At 33.7% G+C, this 16,376-nt stretch overlaps 1 long non-coding RNA gene across 1 annotated transcript; it reads left to right on the top strand.

The window, feature by feature from the left end:
• The first annotated feature begins 978 nt into the window (after positions 1–978).
• Positions 979–16,332, top strand: LOC144979560 (uncharacterized). The gene is made up of 2 exons (XR_013646731.1): positions 979–10,441; positions 10,499–16,332. It is a non-coding gene; the product is annotated as an uncharacterized LOC144979560 (long non-coding RNA).
• The last annotated feature ends 44 nt before the right edge of the window (positions 16,333–16,376 follow it).

The raw sequence follows: 16,376 nt of genomic DNA, 5'->3' as shown, positions 1-16,376 counted from the left end.
TATAGCACAATTTCCACGCAACATGTTTTAAGGGCAAAAGATGCAGCCTGTAAGACGCTGTTATAATTCTTTTCAACACAGACAAAGCAGACTAAAAAGCTTTTTCAAAGGTTATCAATTTTGCAATGCCCACAGTGGGTTTCAAATCTTTAACCTACAGGTCACAAGCCTAGGGCCATACCAACAGATTATTAGTCCCTAAGCCCTGGATTGTGAATCAATACTGGTCTGTAGATCAATTGATACTGGGCCATACAATAAATGTTTTATATTTTTCATTTCATTGACTGAGTTTCGTGATTTAAAAACAATTTTCTTAGTTGCATCTTGGTCATAAAAACACATTTATTTGAATTAAAATTATAACGCCGCGGAGCACGATTAACGTAGCTGTTTAGGTACAATACAAATTCATTATTTTTTTTTTTTATTGTTATAACATCAAAACAATCAAAATTATAATCAAACAACGCCCCAAGGTGAGCCTCAGTAAAATTATCAAAACATTGACAGGTTGGCAGTAATAAAAAAAATTGGACCATTACACTTGGGTGCAAAGCTACACACACTGTGGCTCCATGCTCCATGTATGTTGTTAACCCTCTCCTTACCAACTATTGGAGAAGCACCACATTCGGTACAAATTAACCACCATTTTTCTCATTCGGATTTCATTTGTATATCACAAAATTTGAAGATTTTAAAAAAAATTTATAATCATGAAAATTTAATGCTGTGCTGTACAGCTTGTTATGTTGGACCGAATTATGCCTTACATGTGCTCATTCATTTTGAGTTTAAAAATTGGGTATGACATTTTGGGGAAAATTCGGATAATGATTGGTAATGGTAGGAGAGAGTTAAAGGACTTCACAAATTAATTATTTTCCCAAGTACATTCAAATGTGATAGTTATGAGTGAATTTTGTATTTATCTTAATAAATGTTTTTTGTTTTTTTTTTTATATTTAAGCGAATTGAGGGAGTTGAACGACAAGCAACTGAACTCAAAACCCAGCTGGATGGATTAGATGCAGGTGGTGCTGACAGAATTCAAGTCATTGAAAACACCAAAACGAATGTCCTAAAACCAGGAGAAAAACTATGTAGCGATCTCAACTCCAATCTGGCCACATTTAACACAGAACTCGTTGCCACAGACACTGTCACATCAGACACTTTAGCCAAGGTGGGGAATACTACAGAGCATGCCACTGCCATCTTGACAGAGTTACGGGGATTGGAGAAGGTTGATACCGATGGAGCTCAAGTACTTTTTAATCAAATCACAGTCGCTCAGTCTAACCTGAAAGCTGAAGAACTGACTGCAACGATCAACAGTTTGCTTCAGGCCAAAGAGAATCAGAGAAAAGAAATTGACAGTCTGAAGACAAAGAAAGATTCGTTAAAGGAAAAGATTGACAATCTGAACACTCTTTTACAACAGATTCGCCCTGCATCTCCGTAAAATTCAAGTTAGCCCTAACCAGCGGCTATTTGATTTTACTCTAAATGTCAACCATATTATATCTTACTGTTTTCATCAAGTACCATCAATACAGGATTTTTACTGGGTGGGATTCCTGACCTCCCATAATGGGCAGGGAGGTACTTACTCTGTCTTCTATCCCCATATATGTTTTCCAACTTGCTTTCTGTCTTTGCCTTGGAATGAGATTACTTGGATGCGAGTTTTTTTTTTTTTTTTTGCACCAGGTTGGGCTATTTTGTGACGTCATCTGAGAATAACCCTCTTTGCCAACCAGCCTGCACTATTTTTAGCATCGCCACAATGGGAAGTCCGTGACAGAGGTCGGACAAGGCCATAGGTCAGCGCGCGCGTTGTTCAAGGTTCAAAGGGGTGTGCAGTTGGCTAGCCTACACTACACACTACACGATGTATGCCTACCGTATTTTTAATTGTTAAGAAGAAGAATAATGAGAAGAAGATAACATACTTTTAAAAAATGTTTGATATAATACTATAATACTGTAGTTGAAGTTTGAAATATAAGTTAGCAATAGAAATTAGACCACACTATTGTTGTCTTGAGTTGTGTCTACAGTGGTAGCTAGTGTGGATAGATGTAGAAAAAGTACGTTACACAAATCAAGTGCATTGTATGTAGGGTCCATCTCTGTAGGTCTATTACTATATTTAGGTGATAAATTATTGCACAACTGTGATTGGTAAATTTATAACTGCTGCAAAAATACATTTTTTTTTTTTTTTTAAACGTAGTGTTTTTATGCACCTCCGTTGACGGTGTATCTTTTATGCACCTCCGTCACGATGCGCATTCCACCCAATTTCATCAGCGATATTGTGTTTCTGTATTCGGACATGGCAAAAGTTATATTGTGACATATGTAGGATGTTTTTGTTAATAAATTTATACAAAAATAACAATAAACTAAAAAATCGAAATATAGAACCAGAAAATAGAAGTTGCATTGAAGGTAAAATAATGTCTTAGAAAGACCTTATTAAATGTGATGGACAGTTAGGTGGCTCCGTAGCGCAGTGGACAAGCTTTCAGACTTTTTAACCTTGAAAGTACTGGGTTCGATTCCCAGTAAACATATATTTTTTTAAAAAGTTTACTTTATTGAGAAAGACATCTTTTTTTTTTTTTTTTTCAAAAACTTTTTATCGTGTTAAAAAAAAATAATTTTCTAAAATTCTTTATTTATTTAAGATCAGTATGTGTGTGCCATGTCTCTTTTTACCTTTGATTTTTTAAATTATTGTGAATATTCTTTAATTTATTATCATTGTATAAACGTACACCGGTAATCACTAAGCAGCGTGCTAAACTACAATCTAAAATTATTTAAACCTCATGGTCGTATGCAGTAACATTTTCATTAATTAACCATCACCGCCAACGGAGGTGCATAAAAACGGTGCGTTGTAGTTGTAGTAGTAGTAGTAGTAGTAGTAGTAGTAGTAGTAGTAGTAGTAGTAGTAGTAATAGTAGTAGTAGTAGTAGTAGTAGTAGTAACAGTAGTAGTAGTAGTAGTAGTAGTAGTAGTAGTAGTAGTAGTAGTAGTAGTAGTAGTAACAGTAGTAGTAGTAGTAGTAGTAGTAGTAGTAGTAGTAGTAGTGGCAGTTGTTGCAAGTGGAGGTTAGTGGTGGTCAATCCTAGTGTTGAGTCCGCGTGGAGTCAGCGTTCCCAACAACTTGATCAGGTGAGTTTCCCTACGGTTCATATAAACCGCTTGCGTGTCAAAACGACACGTAAAAATAGTACTGTCACGTGATTATTTTTCTCCACGAATCAGCGTGAGACGGTAGACATGGAGGAACCTCCCTGACCCATTTTTAAACCTGCCTGTTCCCAACCTGGTGCAAAAAAAAAAACTCGCTTCCCGGATAACCTGGTTGAGAGGGAAACAGTCAAATGTATAGTTAGTTTAGGGAAATGATATTTTTTTCTCATGTAAATCATCTCTCTGTTTTGCACCGTATTATGTTTTTACACATATTGAATATGATTTGTAAACATTTGAGTGTAATACTCTTAGTAGGGACCTGTGCTTGTGTGTGGATGAGACTTTTAGATGATCTCAAACTAAATACTTCGATAGTGTTCTCTTGGAATCTACATCTGTTTCCTATTTGAACCAATTCCCCTTTTGTCTTCTATTTGCTTGGGTGCTTTAATTGTGATTCTAGAACTTTTTACTATCCCATTTTCTTCCTTTTTACTGGCGCTGATATGACCTAAATGTGTTGCAAGCGCCATAAAACCCTTAAAAACAAACATTACTGTTTTCATCAAGTACCATCAATGCAGGATTTAATGAAACCCTGGTCGCATTGCTATTATTAAAAAGAAGGCTAACAAAACTATAAATAGATAAGAACATTTGCCAGAAATAGGGTTGTTGTCGTGTTATTCACATCAGCTCTTGTTTGTCTTATTATTTATTCATTTGAACAGTCTCCCCTAGCTTCTACCATATATTTTGCTTTTGGCAAATAATTTTTTTAATCTAATCAAAAGAATCTAAAAGATTGAAATACTGATATTTATTTTTTCCCAAATTTAAAATAAATGAATTGATTGCATAATTATGGTGATATTTCAATATAAAAAAAACTGAGAAGATAAATGTTGTAAACTTACTTGAATTAAAAATATGTAACGGTTTGACTATACTATCACAATCCGATTGATGAAAGCATTGCTACGAAATTGAACCAGATCTATGAATAAATAATTAATCATGATTATTCATAACTTGAAATAAGTGATATCCTTTTGAGATCCAGTTTCTGGCACAGGCTCATAAATATTTGGGAGAAATATTGATATGAAATAAATTGAATTCTGTGGTAAAAGGGTAAATTTTGAAGTGGCTTGATCTGTGATTGAATTTTATAAAGCATATTGACTACATTGATTACCTCACCGTACCATATTATATGTTTTTTTTAGTTATTTTTATCACCATCATCGTCATCATCATCATCATCATCATCATCATCATCATCATCATCATCATCATCATCATCATCATCATCATCAATATCATCGTCGTCTTCATTATTATTATTATTATTATTATTATTATTATTATTATTATTATTATTATTATTATTATTATTATTATTATTATTATTATTATTATTAATATTATTATTATTATTACTATTATTATTATTATTACTACTACTACTACTACTACTACTACTACTACTACTACTACTACTACTACTACTACTACTACTACTACTACTACTACTACTACTACTACTACTACTACTACTACTACTACTACTACTACTAATGTTGTAATTATTAATATCTTTATTATTAGTTCTTATATCACATTGAATTGACACATTCTAAAGAGCCTCAAACATACTTGTGATTAACTATATAATAAATCCAATGTAACATTGCTCAAATTATTTTCGATTTGAAGTACTCTACAGTCTATATTTATTATCATTATGTCTCACGAACAAAACGCCGAAAAATATAAAATGGTGGTAAATTTTAAAGTTAAAAGATATTTATATTTGTGACTTCTATGTAAATTTCAATATGGGACGGGATGATATTTATTCTTTGTAAATACTTTATTTGATAGTTTAGAATTTATTTTAATGTCATAGAGAGAATCGGAAAAAATATGATGTATAATACAAAATATAATAACACTTTTAAAAGTATAATCAATGTTATGTTCATTAATTAGCTCGGTAAATCCTTATGTTCTCAGACTAGTTCCTCTCTCACTGACTCGATTATCAAAGTCACTCTTTTTTTCAAAAGTACAACTTAAGTCTCATTGCTAAAGTTCCGGTGATTTTCTATCTGAATGTTAACATTTTATAATTTTAAAAATACTTACTGTTTTATGCACAGGTAATTTTTTAATTTTTACATCATTTTGTTTTATTCATGTAGAAAGTTATGTTGAATTTTTGCTCCTGTTTTTAAAAACAAATTTCCCTTACTTGATTCATTCAAAGTTTTATGTTTGTCTTGATTTATTTATTTATTTATTTATTTACTGGGTGGGGATCCTGACCTCCCATAGTGAGCAGGGAGGTACATACTGTGTCTTCTATCCCCTTATATCTATTTGCCAACATGCTTTCTGTCTTTGTCTTGGAATGAGATTACTTGGCCCTGTTAGGAGTCCTGGCTGGGAGGAAAACAGTCGAGTGCATAGTTATTGTTGTGGGAGATGATATTTTTTTCCTTGTAAATCATCTCTCTGTTATGTATTATTATATTTATTTTGAATGAATAATGTAAGCATTTGAGTGTATTCCTCTTTGTTGGATTTTGTGCTTGTGTCTGGATGAGACTTGTAGGTGATTTCAAACTAAGTACATTGTTGGTACTTGGATTCTACATCTGATCCCTATTTGTTCCTAGTTCCCCTTTTGTCTTACTTTTTCTTGGGTGTTTTAATTGTAATTCTAGAACTTTTTACTATCCCATTTTCTTCCTTTTTACTGGCGCTGATATAACCCAAATGTGTTGCAAGCGCCGTAAAACCCTTAAAAACAAAACAAAAACAACATTTATTTATTTATTATTTATTTATTTCGAATTTTATTCTTCATTCTTTCTTAATTTCATTTCCTATCTATTTTCTCATAAATTATTTTCTTTTGACTCAGTCAAACTGGACACTTCACTCAGTGAAATTCAATACAGTAATGTGTAAATTAAAAAAAATATATAATAACATTTTTATAAAAACATTTGGTATAAATCACAATTGTGATTAGTGTGAACTCATTATTTTGTGATGTTGATAAAAGTTTGCTCTTCTGTTTTTAAAATAATAATGATGAATGCTGAACCTTGAGCAGGAGTATAGATATATGTTTTAATAAGATAATCCCAACAATTTCTTAGACCATCGGTTTTCAACGTTTTATTTGCTGCTCAATGCGATGTTTTTTTAGAATTCATCAATGAGACGTTGCCTAAAATATTTGATTACTCTGATGATATTAAATAGTGAAGTGAAAAAATATATAATAATAATACTTTATTGCATCCCAAAAAGGAAATTTTTTGTACAGACGTGTTATAATTTACACAATAAGATAAAAATACAATGGAAATAGGATGTATATATTTTTTTAAAAAAAGGAGCAGCTCTATAACCAGAGCTGCACTTTATAATATGAATAATTTCAACACCGTATAATAGTTAAAACTGTCACTATAAATTGAAAAGATTGCAAAACAAATAAATTAATAAATTAATATTCATATTTTTAAAAGTAAAAATGAGAAATTATTATATAAAATGATTATTGCTTGTTGTTATAAGCCTAATACTGGACGGCAGAAAAGATTTTCGGTGTCTCTCTGTTTTCGTTGAAATAGAGAAAGGGCGACCACTTCTTTCTGACATAATAATTGATGGTCTTAGTGGATGATACTGGTCATTTAATATTTTAGTTATTTTATTTATACAAAATTTCTCGTATAAAAGATCTACATCGTCAACGTCATTTATATAGCGTTTAGTGGATTTTTTAATATTTGAATTTATTTTGTTCCTTTCCACTGCTAAGCAATTGCCTCCCCAAGCTGTTATACAAAATGACAAAACACTTTCAATTACTGCTCTATAAAACAATGTGCAGAGGGTTTTATCTATTCTAAACTGAGAGAGTTTTGATAAAAAATATGTACGTCTGCACATCTTATGCCTAATTATTTTCAAGTGTTCATCCCACTTGAGCCTGTCATCAATCGTTACACCAAGGTATTTGTAGTGTATTTGTATCAATCTCGATACAGCAGCTGTGCTTTTTCTTTATATATGTCCATAATATGCTTCAACAGTCATGACATCACTTCCCTCGTAATAACGCATGGTAACTTAGTAACTGGTTCTAAACTATCGGAACAATGGCGTACGTCCTTATGAAATACGTCTCCCACGAGCATAAAAGTGTATCCAGAGGAGAAAAACGTTATAAATCTGATCCTGTTATGACTTTTATACATTCTGATCACATGACATATGAAAAAGTTCTAGCCAGAATGAAGAATTAAAAAAGAACCGATTTTCTTTGTTTAGTACCAAGCTGCTGGTTTCTGGGCGAACGTGACATCAGACTATTGAATCCTATTGCACAGTTAATCAAGCACGCCAAATACAATCATAGTTTTCAATCTGACATTATTATAGCTACAAACTTTCAACTGTAACAAAAATCGTGCAGATAATGTCACAACAAAATGAAAACAAATGTGAACCACTATGTTCGGAAAATTGTGTAAGATTTTTGTTAAAAGGTCTTAAATGGAGAAGAGAAAATCATAGATTTTTGGGGAGGATAGAATGAAGAAATGGCATCTAAGGAAGATTTGGGGGCATTTTCCAGGCATTGAGGTTTCCACATAAAATGAGGGCGAACTGTGGACCACCAATTTTCACATTCTCAATATTATTTGACCATCATACAATATCACCCTGGGTGGGGTTCCCTAACTCCCATAGTGGGCATGGAGTTACTTGCTGTGTCTTCTATCCCCCTGTACCTGTTTTCCAACATGCTTTCTGTCTTTGTCTTGGAATGAGATTACTTGGTTTTGTCCTGGCCCTGGCTAGAGTCCTAGCTGGGAGGGAAACAGTCAAATGCATAGTTTTTGTTTTGGGAGATTATATTTGTTTTCCTTGTAAACCATCTCTCTGTTATGTATTATTAATTTGTTATTTTGAATGTATAATGCAAGCATTTGAGTGTATTCCTCTTTGTTGGATCTTGTATCCGGGTGAGACTTATAGGTGATCTCAAACCAAGTACATTGGTGGCATGCTCTTGGAATCTACATCTGATCCCTATTTGTTCCCAGTTCTCCTTTTTCTTACTTTCTCTTGGGTGCTTTAATTGTAATTCTAGAACTTTTTACTATCCCATTTTCTTCCTTTTTACTGGCGCTGATATAACCTAAATGTGTTGCAAGCGCCGTAAAACCCTTAAAACAAAAACAAACAATATCACCATCCTCTCACTCTCACCTCTCATTGTCTTTAGCGTCTCATTCATAGTGCTTTGTTGACAAAGGGAAAACTCAAAACGCCCACATCATCTGTCTTTATTGTAAATTAAAGCGTTTCTATTCCCTTATATTATATATTTATTTCTTATGCGTATCTTGTATGTATATCGTGTATTCCACATGTATCCAACATAATATAAATATTGGGTCGGGTGGAATATTAAGTGTACTCTTTGGACCAGAGACACGAATGCTGGGTGGGGATCCTGACCTCCCATAGTGGGCAGGGAGGTACACACTGTCTTCTATCCCGTTATATTTGTTTTCCAACATGCTTTCTGTCTTTGTCTCGGAATGAGATTACTTGGTTTTGTCCTGGCACTGGCCGGAATCCTGGCTGGGAGGGAAACAGTCAAATGCATAGTTATTGTTTTGGGAGATTATATTTTTTTCCTTGTAAATCATCTCTCTGTTATGTATTATTATTTTTATTTTGAATGTATAATGTAAGAATTTGAGTGTGTTCCTCTTTGTTGGGTTTTGTGCTTGTGTCTGGATGAGACTTGTAGGTGATTTCAAACTCAGTACATTGGTGGTATGCTCTTGGAATCTACATCTGATCCCTATTTGTTCTCAGTTCCCCTTTGTCTTACTTTTTCTTGGGTGCTTTAATTGTAATTCTATAACTTTTTACTATACCATTTTCTTCCTTTTTACTGGCGCTGATATAACCTAAATGTGTTGCAAGAGCCGTAAAACCCTTAAAACAACAAACAAACAACAACAGAGACACGAATGCGCATTCACCACAGTTTACTTCTAAATAGTTATACCTTTGTTGTCTATTTAAACCCCTTATTTGCGGGTGGTTGGATGGGAGCATCACCCTTGAATCATATACCTATGATGTTCGCATGGGTGTACGATCCGATAGTGATGTCGTTTCTTCTTCTCTTTACCAGCCTATCCTGCTTCTTTGGTTTGTGATTGTATTTTTGACAGGGGATATTTTTTTTCAGTAAATCTTCTGCCTGTTTGTTCTTAGTTATTTATAATTTGGCTTATGATATCTTTAGGTTATAATTTTGATTGACATTTGTACTATTTTTGTTAGATTGCTTGTTTTTTTGTTTCAGCGGTCTCTCATATAACCTCAATTGTGTTGGAAGAGACCTAAAGCAACAAACAAACAAAAAAAAAAAACCCTTATCTATTGTTCCTAAATTGTAGGTCAAAATGGCCCAAGTGGATAAGTATCGCACATTATATCTGGAGGTTACGGGTTTAATACCCTCTAAGAGTATCTCATGTTGATTTTGTTATGTTTTTTTTTTTATTTTTTTTATTTAGCAACTTCACTTTCATCACTTTTATTGCTCATTTGACAGAGCTCCACGGTAGATGACACCAGAATGACGTAACCTGGTCTTTTCTTGACCTTAAAAAGTAATAAACAAAAATGAATATATAACAGCTTAAAAAAAAAAAGTAAAATACCAAACACGGATCGTTTCGGGCTCAAAACCCTTCTTCAGCCAACAACAAAAAAAAAAACAATAAAGACATAAATACATTACTAAATTCCATTTAGACGACAGAGATATTTTTAGGTCCTCTTCTTGGAAAATAAACCAAAAAAAAAAAAAAAAACACAAGGCGTTCCATATGTAACTCAGGAGTTCCAAATTGAGCGGAATTTAAATCAACGCATAAAATTTTGGTGCGCAAAAAAAATCAGGGAAATCGCGGGTAGAATAGAAATGTATGTCCTATTATCTCTTTTCTTGACCCTAAATAAACATTTCCCATGCCGACAAATAAAGCGAATTTTTAAACATTACTTTTATATAATATTTCAATTGATGTAATTAGGCAAATAAGTCATGTAGATACCTATTTTTTCCCCGTGATAAGCAGAAGTTTGTAGTATTGGTAGCCTATAGGTCAAGTCTATTTTTTCCCCTTGATAAGCAGAAGTTTGTAGTATTGGTAGCCTAAAGGTCAAGTCTATTTTTTCCCAACTATGTTGCACATATTCATTATTTAGACACGCAAATAATATTATAAGACTAGCTAATATATTCTAGTGGGATAAAGGAATCTTCACAGCTCTCACAGCAGCATGTTTTAACTATGAATCATTATAAATAATAAACTGATTCATATTCATACAACAAAAAGTTGCAATATGTCTTAAAATATATCACAATCTTAAATTCATGACTTAGTTATTTTTAAAATCATATATCACAAATATCCATTTAGTACTCTTTGTTATTTTTATTCTATTTTTCAAATATCAAAGTAGAGTAATTATTTTTTGGGTTTTGACTTTTGCTTTTATATTTTTATAAAGGAAAGTCTGGCTTTTACAAAAAAGTTAAGTTCGAAGTATAGGCCTAAGTACTTTTAAAAATTCTTCTCCATTTAACCCTCTCCTCACCAACTATAAGAAAATCGTCACATTCGTTACGTTACAACCAACATTATTCTTATTCAAACTTCTCTTGTACCTGGGTGGGGATCCTGACCTCCCATAGCGGGCAGGGAGGTACATACTGTGTCTTCTATCCCCTTATATCTTATCCAACAAGCTTTCTGTCTTTGTCTTGGAATGGGATTACTTGGTTTTTTCCGGGCCCTCGTCGGAGTCCTGGCTGAGAGGGAAACAGTCAATTGCATAGTTATTGTTTTGGGAGATGATATTTTTTTCCTTGTAAATCATCTCTCTGTTATGTATTATTATATTGGTTATTTTTAATGTATAATGTAAGCATTTGAGTGTATTCCTCTTTGTTGGATTTTGTGCTTGTGTCCGGATGAGACATAGGTGATCTCAAACTAAGTACATTGGTGGTATGCTCTTGGAATCTACATCTGATCCCTATTTGTTCCCATTCCCCTTTGTCTTACTTTCTCTTGGGTGCTTTAATTGTAATTTTAGAACTTTTTACTATCCCATTTTCTACCTTTTTACTGGCGCTGATATAACCTAAATGTGTTGCAAGCACCGTAAAACCCTTAAAAACAAAAAAAAAACTTCTCTTGTACATCATAAAATTTAAAGAAAATAAACAGCGGGTTGTAGAGAATGTTTTGCTAAAGAAATTATTTATCGCAAGAACTTACTGCTATTGTTTTTGAGTGATAAAAAAATATATTTTGTGTTAGTTGGGTGTGAAGTTTTGGGGAAAATCCTGAAAATGGCTGATAAGGAGAGAGTTAAAAAAAACCATTTGTCTCATGTTCATTCATACATCGAAATTCTTGATGTAAAGTTTGACAGAAATTGCCAAACCTTATCCTCTTGACCTCCACAATGGTCAGGGAGGTACTTACCGTGTCTTCTATCCCCTTATAGCTGTTTTCCAATTTGATTTGTCTTTATCTTGGCATGAGATTACTTGGTTTTGTCCTGACCCTGGCGAGAATCCTTGGCTGGGAGGGAAACAGTCAAGTGCATAGTTATTGTTTTTGGGAGATGTTATTTTTTCCTTGTAAATCATCTCTCTGTTATGTATTATTATATTAGTTATTTTTAAAAAATTTTTATGAAATGTAAGCACTTGAGTGTATTCCTCTTTGTGGGATCTTGTGCTTGTGTCCGGATGGGACTTATAGGTGGGCTGAGACTAAGTACATTGATGGTACATGCTCTTGGAATCTACATCTGATCCCTATTTGTTCCCAGTTCCCCTTTGTCTTACTACTTTCTCTTGGGTGCTCTGATTTCAATTCTATAACATTTTACTATCCTTTTTTCTTCCATTTTACTGGCGCTGATATAACCTAAATGTGTTGCAAGCGCCATAAAACCTTTTAAAAACAAACAAACAAAACAAATTCAATGCTTTTTTCAATTATTTCCATGTGTAACCCTAGCAAGTGGTTGCTGATGTGTTCATATCTTTATCAAACACATCACCATGTCATCATCATCATCATCATCATCACCACCATCATCAATTGTCTATCTATATATTTATTCATTCATGTATTGAGATGTTTGTTTCATAAATTTAATGATTTCCCCACTCAGTGAAATATCTTTTCTGACTAACCCTGTCTTTAACCGGCTTTGTCATCTTGTGGTATGACCAGGTCCATGTCCTGCCTAAATGTGTTGCAAGCGCCGTAAAACCCATAAAAACAAAACAAACAAGCTGGTGATAATTTATTTTTTCTAGAAAATTATCATGAGTTTTTACTTGTAAATCTTTTTAATTTTTTTTTTTGGTTCAGTGACAGTGCTGCCAACCCTAGCCTATTAAAATGTGTACAGTATGACGGAGAGCTAAAATTAAATGAGTAAAATTTTGAAAAAGTAGGTACAATCCTGAAAAAACAAAAATGAGCGCAAATTTCAATGATGGGCAATTAGACCATACTATAATTGATATTATAATCGATATTTTTGGTGCAGTTTTAATTCTACTTATATAATCTTTTGACTGTTTTTTTTTTCATCATATTTTCACTGTTACTGAAATCACCAAAAAAGTGATTCAAATGCTTAAAACCTCTCACAAATAAAGACAAATAAAATCATGTGGACTGATTCACTGTTTGTCTGCACTGTATATGACTAAAGTTTGTTATATATGTGTTTATCGATATAAAATATGAATCTCAGTCGTAAATACAGGCAATCAACCCATCCATTGAGTCAATAAGTCTTTAAGGAGAAAGAATTGTTTGTATGTGTGTGTGTGTGTGTGTCATGCTATTACTATTAATTAGTCCTGTGTATTCTGAGTAATATGTACAATATTTCCGACAATAAAGATTTTTTTTTTAACTGAATTGAAAAATTGTGTGTGTATGTATGTGTGTGTGTTTGTGTGTGTGTGTGTGTGTGTGTGTATGGGTGAGTCCATTATATGGTGGGAGACAGGGTGATATTATTACGTCACCAATGCCCTATCTTATGCAAACTCATCAATTTCTTTATTCCTTTTCTGATTTGTTTTTGATCATTTCTATCTTAGTCTAGACATTTTTTCCTACTTTGTATAATAATAATAAATGGCATTTATATAGCGCTTTACCCCGTTGTCACAGGCTCTAAGCGCTTTACAGTGATATAAAACAAAACATATTACAGTGAGACAAGTGTGAAGGAAACGTGATACGAATTCAATTTAACAACAACAAAATATGAAAATAATATTGCAACATTATGACGTATAAAGATAAAACTTTAAGCGAGATTTGAACGTTGTCAACGAATCCGAGCATCTCACGTGTGACGGGAGAGAGTTCCAAAAATGGGGGGCCGAAAATTGAAAAGACTGTTCACCTATTTTACGCAATGGCTTAGGTTTGACAAGGATTGATTGGTCATTGCTTGACCTCAAGTTTCTATTGGGGACATATATGTTTAGAAGGTCTTTAATATAGGAGGGACTGTTGGTGCTCAGGGATTTGTAGACAACAGTACAAATCTTATAGGCAACTCTTTTTTCAACAGGAAGCCAATGTAACTCACGGAGAAGAAGAGTTGCTGACGGGTATTTTTTGTTATTGCGTACAATGATCCTGGCTGCGTTATTTTGAGCAACCTGAAGTTTGCTAATTTTGTCTTTAGTTAAATTCGCCCAAAGGGAGTTACAATAGTCCAATTTAGATAAAACCAAGGAATTAATTAAAAGTTCTGTTATATGCTTCGGTATTAAATTACGAATTTTGCTTATTTTTTCATTTCTATGTACATAGATTGTATGGTGTTATTCACGTGGCTTGTCATGGAAAGATCTTTATCAATGATGACGCCAAGGTTTTTTGCTTTATTTGAAAATTCTATTGTGCTATTTCCGAGAGTAATTAGTGATTTATTTGCCTGTTTAAGGATACTCGGTCTTCCACACATTAAAATCTCAGTTTTACTATCATTTAATTTTAACTTATTGTGGTACATCCAAGATTTAATCTCATTAAAACAGCTCGTAATTCGTTGTATTAAGAACTGTAAATTACTAAGGGGTGCTGAATCATATATTTGCGTATCATCTGCATAAAAATGATAACTCAGATTGAATCTGGATATCACACTAGAAAGGGGCTGCATATATACAGTAAAAAGGACAGGGCCAAGAACAGAGCCTTGTGGCACTCCAAAATTTAGTAAAACTTGTTCTGACTGAACACCATTCACCACGACAGTCTGCCATCGATCCTGTAAATATGATGTAAACCATTTAAGGGCAATTCCTTTTATGCCGAACGTATTTTCTAGTCTTCTTAACAAAATGTCATGGTCAATGGTGTCAAAGGCAGCTGAAAGATCTAAAAGGCATAATACATTGATATTGTTAGCATCAGCATTACATAACAAGTCATTAAAGATTTTAAGAAGCGCCGTTTCAGTACTGTGTTGATGTTTGTAGGCTGACTGAAAGGGTTGTTCCAAACTGTTGTTCTTAAGATGAGATGTTAATTGTGTAAGAACTACCTTCTCCAAAAGTTTTGACAAAAAAGGTAAATTTGATACAGGACGATAATTGTTTAATATATTGTGGTCCAGTGATGGTTTCTTCAGAAGTGGTTTGACGAGGGCACTTTTAAAGCACGATGGAACTTCGCCAGTCAGTATGGATGTATTTATGATTGATGTAATGGATGGTAATAATGTATCGATGGAGCTGGCCAAAAGCTGTGCTGGTAGGGGATCAAGGTCGCAGGATTTAATGGGGGCTTTTTTTATCAACTCGTTTATGAAACTAGGCGAAACTGGTTGGAACTTGTCTAAAGGGGTACCACAGAATGTATTCGTATCTATAAATGGTTCATGCCGATCTAGTTCTGAACGAATGTTATGGATTTTGTCTTTAAAAAAGTTGACAAATGTGTCTGGCAAGTCTCTTTGATTGGTTGTAGATGGTAATGAAGTGCATCTTTCACGTCCAAGTAGATCATTGCAGATGTTAAATAATTGTTTACAAGATTTAGAAGTTTCAAATTTTGAAAGAAAATACGTGGTCTTTGCCTTTTTTATTGTTGTCTTCCAGGCACGAAATGCGCTCTTGAATATTTCACGATGAATCATGAGGCCTGATGTTTTCAGCAGTCTTTCTGCTCTCCGACACTTCGTTTTAGCTTCTTTAACGTCCGACGTATACCACGGAGCATACTTGCGGTTGGTGACGGTCCTTGTTTGGAATGGCGCATGTTTGTCAAGCGTTTCAATGAGACAACTATTCCACTGGTCTGGAGAAATAATTGAATTTTTAGTAAGTTTTGTTTCTAAATCGCCTCTGAAATTGTCCAAATTAATGCCTTTAATGTTTCTGGTTGATGTGGTGGTGGTTTCTTGGCATGGTTTTGAAACGTCAAGATTGAAAGAAATGAGGGAGTGGTCCGAAAAGGGGAGATAATCGACGGTGGCGTTGGTTTTTTGGAACTCTGAATTTTCTACAATTACCCAATCTAAAATATGACCAGCAGAGTGGGTTGGCGTTGTTACGATCTGGCACATGTTGTTCTCTGATAATGGCTCGTGCAATTTGGCGGTGTCTGTGACGTTGTCGAAGTGAAAATTAAAGTCGCCGAGTATAATTGAATGGCCAGGACGCGTGTGTTGCAAAGTTAGCATCTCGTTGATTTCCTTCCTAACATCAGGTAATTTTATTTTGTTTTTCTTGTTTGCTGGCGGTCGGTAGATGCAGTTGAAGTTGTATCTTGTATTCTGGAGGGATAATCTAAGATCAATGGCCTCCATTGTTTTGCAGCGCATTTCGATGATTTCCACATGTTTACATAATTTTGTTTTATAAAATACGCCAATGCGTATATGTAGTTTACCTTTTCTTAAATCAATAAATTATAATATTTTGAATTTATGAATTATTCATTTTTTTCTTCTCTTTGTAACATTATATC

Source organism: Berghia stephanieae, chromosome 9 (genome assembly GCF_034508935.2).
Source record: "Berghia stephanieae isolate SIO BIC M18660-M18661 chromosome 9, UCSD_Bste_1.3, whole genome shotgun sequence".
Classification (NCBI taxonomy): domain Eukaryota; kingdom Metazoa; phylum Mollusca; class Gastropoda; order Nudibranchia; family Aeolidiidae; genus Berghia; species Berghia stephanieae.
Note: the sequence above shows the minus strand (reverse complement) of the source record. Positions and strands in the feature narration are given on the sequence as shown.